Raw genomic sequence first — 6,155 nt, forward strand, 5'->3', positions numbered from 1 at the left:
GGTCGAAAGCCTTCTCCAGATCCACAAAGCACATGTGGACTGGTTGGGCAAACTCCCATGAACCCTCGAGCACCCGATGGAGGGTATAGAGCTGGTCCAGTGTTCCACGACCGGGACGAAAACCACTCTGCTCCTCCTGAATCCGAGGCTCTTCTATCGGTCGGATTCTCCTCTCCAGTACCTTGGAATAGACCTTACCTGGGAGGTTGAGGAGTGTGATCCCTCTGTAGTTGGAACACACCCTCCGGTCCCCCTTCTTGAACAGAGGGACCACCACCCCGGTCTGCCAGTCCAGAGGCATGGTCCCCGAACGCCACGCGATGTTGCAGAGACGTGTCAACCAAGACAGTCCTACAACATCCAGATACTTTAGGTACTCAGGGCGGATCTCATCCACCCCCGGAGCCCTGCCACCGAGGAGTTTGCGAACAACCTCAGTGACTTCAGCTTAGGTGATGGATGAGCCAGCCTCCGAGTCCCCGGTCTCTACTTCCTCTTCGGAAGACGTGACTGAGGGATTAAGGAGATCCTCAGAGTATTCCTTCCACCGTCCGACGACATCCCCAGTCGAGGTCAGCAGGCCTCCACCCGCACCGTAAACGGTGTTGGTGAGACACTGCTTCCCCCTCCTGAGGCGCAGGACGGTTTGCCAGAATTTCTTTGGTGCCGACCGATAGTCCTCCTCCATGGCCTCCCCGAACTCCTCCCAGGCCCGGGTTTTTGCCTCTGCGACAGCATGAGCCGCGGCTCGCTTGGCCTGCCGAAACCTGTCGATGACCTGTCGTAGGCCGCCACAACAGTGAGAGACCTGTCCCCCACCCGAAGGCGGAGGGACGCGACCCTCTCTTTCACCGGGGTAAACTCCAACACGTGGCGGCTGAGCTGAGGGGCTATCAGCAAGCCCACACCAGCCCGCCGCCTCTCCCCGCGGGCAACACCAGAGAAGTGGAGCGTCCAGCCCCTCTCGAGGAGATTGGTTCCAGAGCCCAAACTGTGCGTGGAGGTGAGGCCGACTATATCTTGTCGGTATCGCTCAACCTCCCGCACAAGCTCAGGCTCTTTCCCCCCCAGCGAGGTGACATTCCATGTCCCCAGAGTTAGTCTCTGTGTCCGGAGATCTGGTCGCCGAGGCCCCTGCCGTCGACTGCCGCCCAGATCTCTCTGCACCGGCCCCTTATGGATCCTCCTGCGGGTGGTGGGCCCACGGGAGGGCGGCCCCACGTCGCTCTTTCGGGCTGTGCCCGGCCGGGCCCCGTGGGGTAAGACCCGGCCACCAGGCGCTCGCCATGGAGCACCCATCCCAGGCCTGGCTCCAGGATGGGGCCCCGGTGACGCCGATCCGGGCGACGTAAACTGCCTTGTTTGTGTTGTCATCATAGAGGGCTTCTGAACCGATCTTTGTCTGACCCGTCACCTAGGACCTGTTTGCCTTGGGAGACCCTACCAGGGGCATGAAGCCCCCGACAACATAGCTCCCGGGATCATTCGGGCACTCAAACCCCTCCACCACGTTAAGGTGTCGGTTCAAGGAGAGGATGTTACTACCACTAATAATAATTAATTTTCCCTTACCACAAAACCAATGTAATATCTACGTGTTGCTTCTCATTTCCTATCTCTCCACTCTTCATAACTTTGCTTGTTCATTCCAAACCACCAAACTTATTCATTAACTGACACCAACGTTTTGCATACCCACAATGCCCTGCTGCACCTACAACATCAATCACAACTAGCCTCCATTACGGAAGACACACTCCCCTCATAACCCACAGCTAGGGGCTCATATAAAAGCATGTTTGCCTTATTGTTTGCATAATGCCAGTCAGAATGTCCCTTTCATTTCCGTCTTAGTATCTCTCCGTGTTTCTCCTCCCTCCATTCAAAAGGCACAAACACATTACGCTTGAACCTCTAATAGCCCGTGTGATGGATGCCAACGCATAATGAGCTCTTTATGAGACTTAATACCTACTGTTAATCAATGGACATAGCAGGGCACTTTTCAATACTACCTTCTAAGCATTTTAAAACGAGCCCCCATTGAAAAGATTGACTCACGTTCTGCATCTCTCTGCTTCCTTTTCATGCTTCCTCTATCCCAGCGTGCAATTAGCCACATCACATATTCCCGATCTAATGACGCCAGCTCTTTAGAATTGCCCTTTGCGAGCTCTTGTATCTATGAAAGCCCTCCTAACTAACTAAGAGATGTTTGGAGAGAAAACCAGTGCGTTTCAGTAGGTGGACCAGACTAGCCCCCAGGAGAACTATGCATGACCTATTTATTGTGACAAACATGGCAGGCAGCAGGCTTGTGCTTGAAGCGTCCCTGTCAATTAGTTATTGTATTGTGGACTTTGATCTTTAGTTGTGATTGCAATGTGTTGCTCAAGGCCTTTTAGCGTCATCATCATGTACAATCTGCATCTACATGTGCACTAGTTAAATACATTACAAGACTGCCTCGATGAAATAGATTTAGGCGTTAAAACACACAGTCGAAGCACTAACAAGTAAATGTGAATTTACTTGTCAAAACTGTTGACAACAGTTGTGATGTTGTGATGAAATAACACGTGTTTTATGCATATGTATCAAAACTAAATGCATCGGCAATGAATTTAGCTCAAAGCAGTGTAACAATAATCAAAATAGCATGACATTGTTCCTTGAAAAAACATGAAGAAGCACTTTATGTCTTCATAATTATTCACACCAAAGTCTAGTCAGAGCATTTTGAAAGGAAAAGGCAACACAACTGAGCATGCCTCTTCACAATAAATATTCTATCATAAACAATATTTACTGGAGTAACTTTTTGAAGAAACTTCCAGTGTAACTTTCCAGAGTTTTATATCACATAATACTTCAAATTCTACATGGGTATTGTTTTGTTTGAAGACAGTACTTGACTGAAAGTAAATCAATTATAAATGATCTCAGAGAAAAAGTTGCAGTTGTAGTCTACAACTACAACTGAATATTTTTCTACATGAAGGATGCTGTTGTGTCCTTTGGCAACACATTAAACTCATCTAATCCCATACTGTAAATGAATTGTGAGGCTTACGCTTTCACAACTGGACAAGACCTTTTTTGTCCCCCAGAAATGCCCTGTTTCCTTTAATAAACATTCTATACGCTAATCCTGACCAATATCATGGCTTAAGATGCTTAGAGTTGTCTGCAGATTACACACAGCCACTTACAGAATGCCAAAAGAGCATTGAGGACATATTTTTACCGTGGGTACAAGAAACCATTGGGAATAATTAACAGTACACATGCAGCTGAAATAGTTTAGAGTAAAATGAATAGCATGCAACCTCTTCATTCCACCTAAAGGCTTTAATTAACTCCAGAGGCATCGTCAGCCACTAAAAGAGCCAGCAGGCATTAAGTTTGCACAGTTGTGACTAGAAGCAACATGTGACGCAAATGCAGCAAGTCAAGCACAGGTTTGAGCTGTTTGCCAAAATGTAGAAGGCTTGAATTTTTGTCCCTAATTACTCCTGGTGTAAGCCTTGCATTATTAATGTGTTTTACTCCCCTCCAGCTTCAGTTGCCAAGTTTATATTGATTAAGCCTTTTAGTATGAAGTATAGGGGTGTACTGTGCATTGTGGCAGAGTGGTTATCAAGGAGCTTTCGGGTTTGATCGTAAAGGCTTTTGATGTTTAGTGTTTTTGTGCACATACTTGGGACAACAGATGGAGTCTAGCAATTCATAATTTGGCATATTTATAACTGTATTTGTTGCAGGTGTTCATTAATATGCGCTGTCCACACTAAATTCATAAAAAGTAAGTAATTATTAATTTGAATGGAGTTTGTATGCTTCCTCAATATTAATATAAAACTACTCCATGTCAAATTTTAAATGTGTATATTGTGAATTATTGTAAAAACAAACAAACAAACAACAACAATGAAATAAAAAAGTTTAATTGTGCTGTCAAAATATGATAATATATTAATCAATTACCGAGACTAATTTGTGCAGTTTCTGGAGAAAAATGCATAACCATGGTAAGTATTTTCAATAGTCTGGATCAAATTTGGTATTATTACTCATTATTATGTGTATTATTTTTTTTTTTATGAGCATCAATGAATGAGTTGTTTTCTTTGTATGGATTTTTACATTTTAGTATAATTAATGTAAGTAAGTGCTGTGGATAAACGCTGTCCAAGGTCCTGATTTAGGCACATAGCTCCTAAAGTTGACTCAAACCACCCATATTCTAGATAAATCAATACTGTAGAAACTAGTGTATAACACCAGATCAGATATTGTATTGTATGAACGTGTAAAATAACCATCATACCATATTTCAGAATTGGAAACATTATTCCTCCCTCACCTGGCATGTTATCTATGATTGAAAACACACTTACAATACAAGTTACATCACATTTGTGTCCTATTTTGATGCTTTATACTGGCTCTTGACTGTACATCTGTGTGTTGGTGACATTGTTTATGGCGCGTTGCATGTGTAGCTTTTGGTCCTGGGTGCTTTTGATTATCCCTTCATAGCCTCTGAGGGAGCAGGATTCATTCTCACTCTGATAATGAGGAAGAGACTTTCAATGCCCTTAAGTCATTTCTCCACTTCTACCGAGCTTCCTGTTGCATTCGTCGCTTTTGATTTTTCCCGCACCCTTTTACAATCTTTCACTCTTTGTTTTTACATTCTGCTATTTCGTCGCTGTCTCCCTGCCCACCTACTTATGTTCCTAATCTCACTTGTATTGATTTAATGTGTTTCAGCGGTGGTAGAAAATAAATGTGTAAATTAAATTTCGCATAAAAGAGTTTTTGAGTAAAGGCCGGATTAATTCTGTTTGTCATACACGTCACATTGCTTTCATCATTTGTTTGCCTTGAGGTGCAGTGACAGGAAGTGACCAGGAGGCACAAAGACCCAGTGAGGTCCTGAGTCTTTCTCTTTCTCTTCCTTCACCCTGATCCGCCACATGCCACCGCTTTCATGCACCCTCAACACTAAACCAAAAGATCCTAAAACATTTCCGTTGTGTCCTCCCCTCTGTTTGTTGCTGCTTCACAAGTTTGACAGTAGCGACCTATTGAACATATTTAAATAAATATATTCCACTCTGATTCCTGTTGATTGAGCAAATGGAAATTTGCCATCTACATTCTGGCGAGTTTATAGCTGCAATAAAGTGTTTTATTCCTTGTCAAAACAGAAGTTAGTACCGAAAGTAGCTCTTTGATTGGCCGCGCTTGGGTCAGCCCCCCCAGCTTCACTTCACCATCTGAAAAAAAAGCTGTGCTAAAATTGTACTCACACCTAAAAGTAATGCAAGTGGATATTAACAATGTGCCAAAGGGTTTGTGAGAGCTAGAAACAAGATAGCGTTAAAAACATACTTCCTCCTTCCATGGTGTGAAAATCAGATACTTCGGCTTTAACTGAATATGTTATTTAATTTCACTGCATCTTTGAAAATTGAAGACAAAAAAAATTAAAAAAATAAAATATGCTGGTATTTCTGTGTATGTATTACATTTCTCATTTTTTGTCGAGGAAAATCATGTGTTTACTTATTTATAGATAATGTCAGTTTTTAGCCCTCGTTTCCCTCCTGTATTTATTGCCTCTGGTTTACAACACCTGGGGGCTGTGCTGCTGGTTAGAGTCTAGATTTTATGTCAGAGATTTAAAAGCGGGTTGACCATTTTTCATTATTCCAGTCGAAGGCGGTCTATCTCTAAGGAGCCGTGAGCTGCCTGTCTTGTTTCTGCCCCTCAATAGCCCGGCTCATCCCGCATCAATACTCTCACGTGCCGTATATTTGCCTTGTTTCTCAGAAATGTCCACTCCACTGCATTGCCTATAACCTGAGTTGCCCCGAAGAATCTCGTGGGATGCGCACAGCAAGTATGAGTCAGAGTGGTACATCTGTTAAGACCCACGGTTCTCAAGCTGTGACACGCGGGTACTTCTGGTACATAAGAGTTCAATTGCGTGTCTTTTTTTGGACCAGTGCAAGGCAGACTTTTTGCAGTTCATTTTTGAATCTTTGGCAGTTATGTCGGTGTCGGTGTAATCCCTCATTCGTCCAGGCGTGTTCCATAGTAGAAAAAAGCTTCAGTTGTAGTCATCTGGACTCAGTTTGAAAAAA

This window comes from Eucyclogobius newberryi, unplaced genomic scaffold (assembly GCF_026437365.1).
Source record: "Eucyclogobius newberryi isolate DKJ021-1_F unplaced genomic scaffold, fEucNew1.0.hap1 SCAF_11, whole genome shotgun sequence".
Taxonomy (NCBI): domain Eukaryota; kingdom Metazoa; phylum Chordata; class Actinopteri; order Gobiiformes; family Gobiidae; genus Eucyclogobius; species Eucyclogobius newberryi.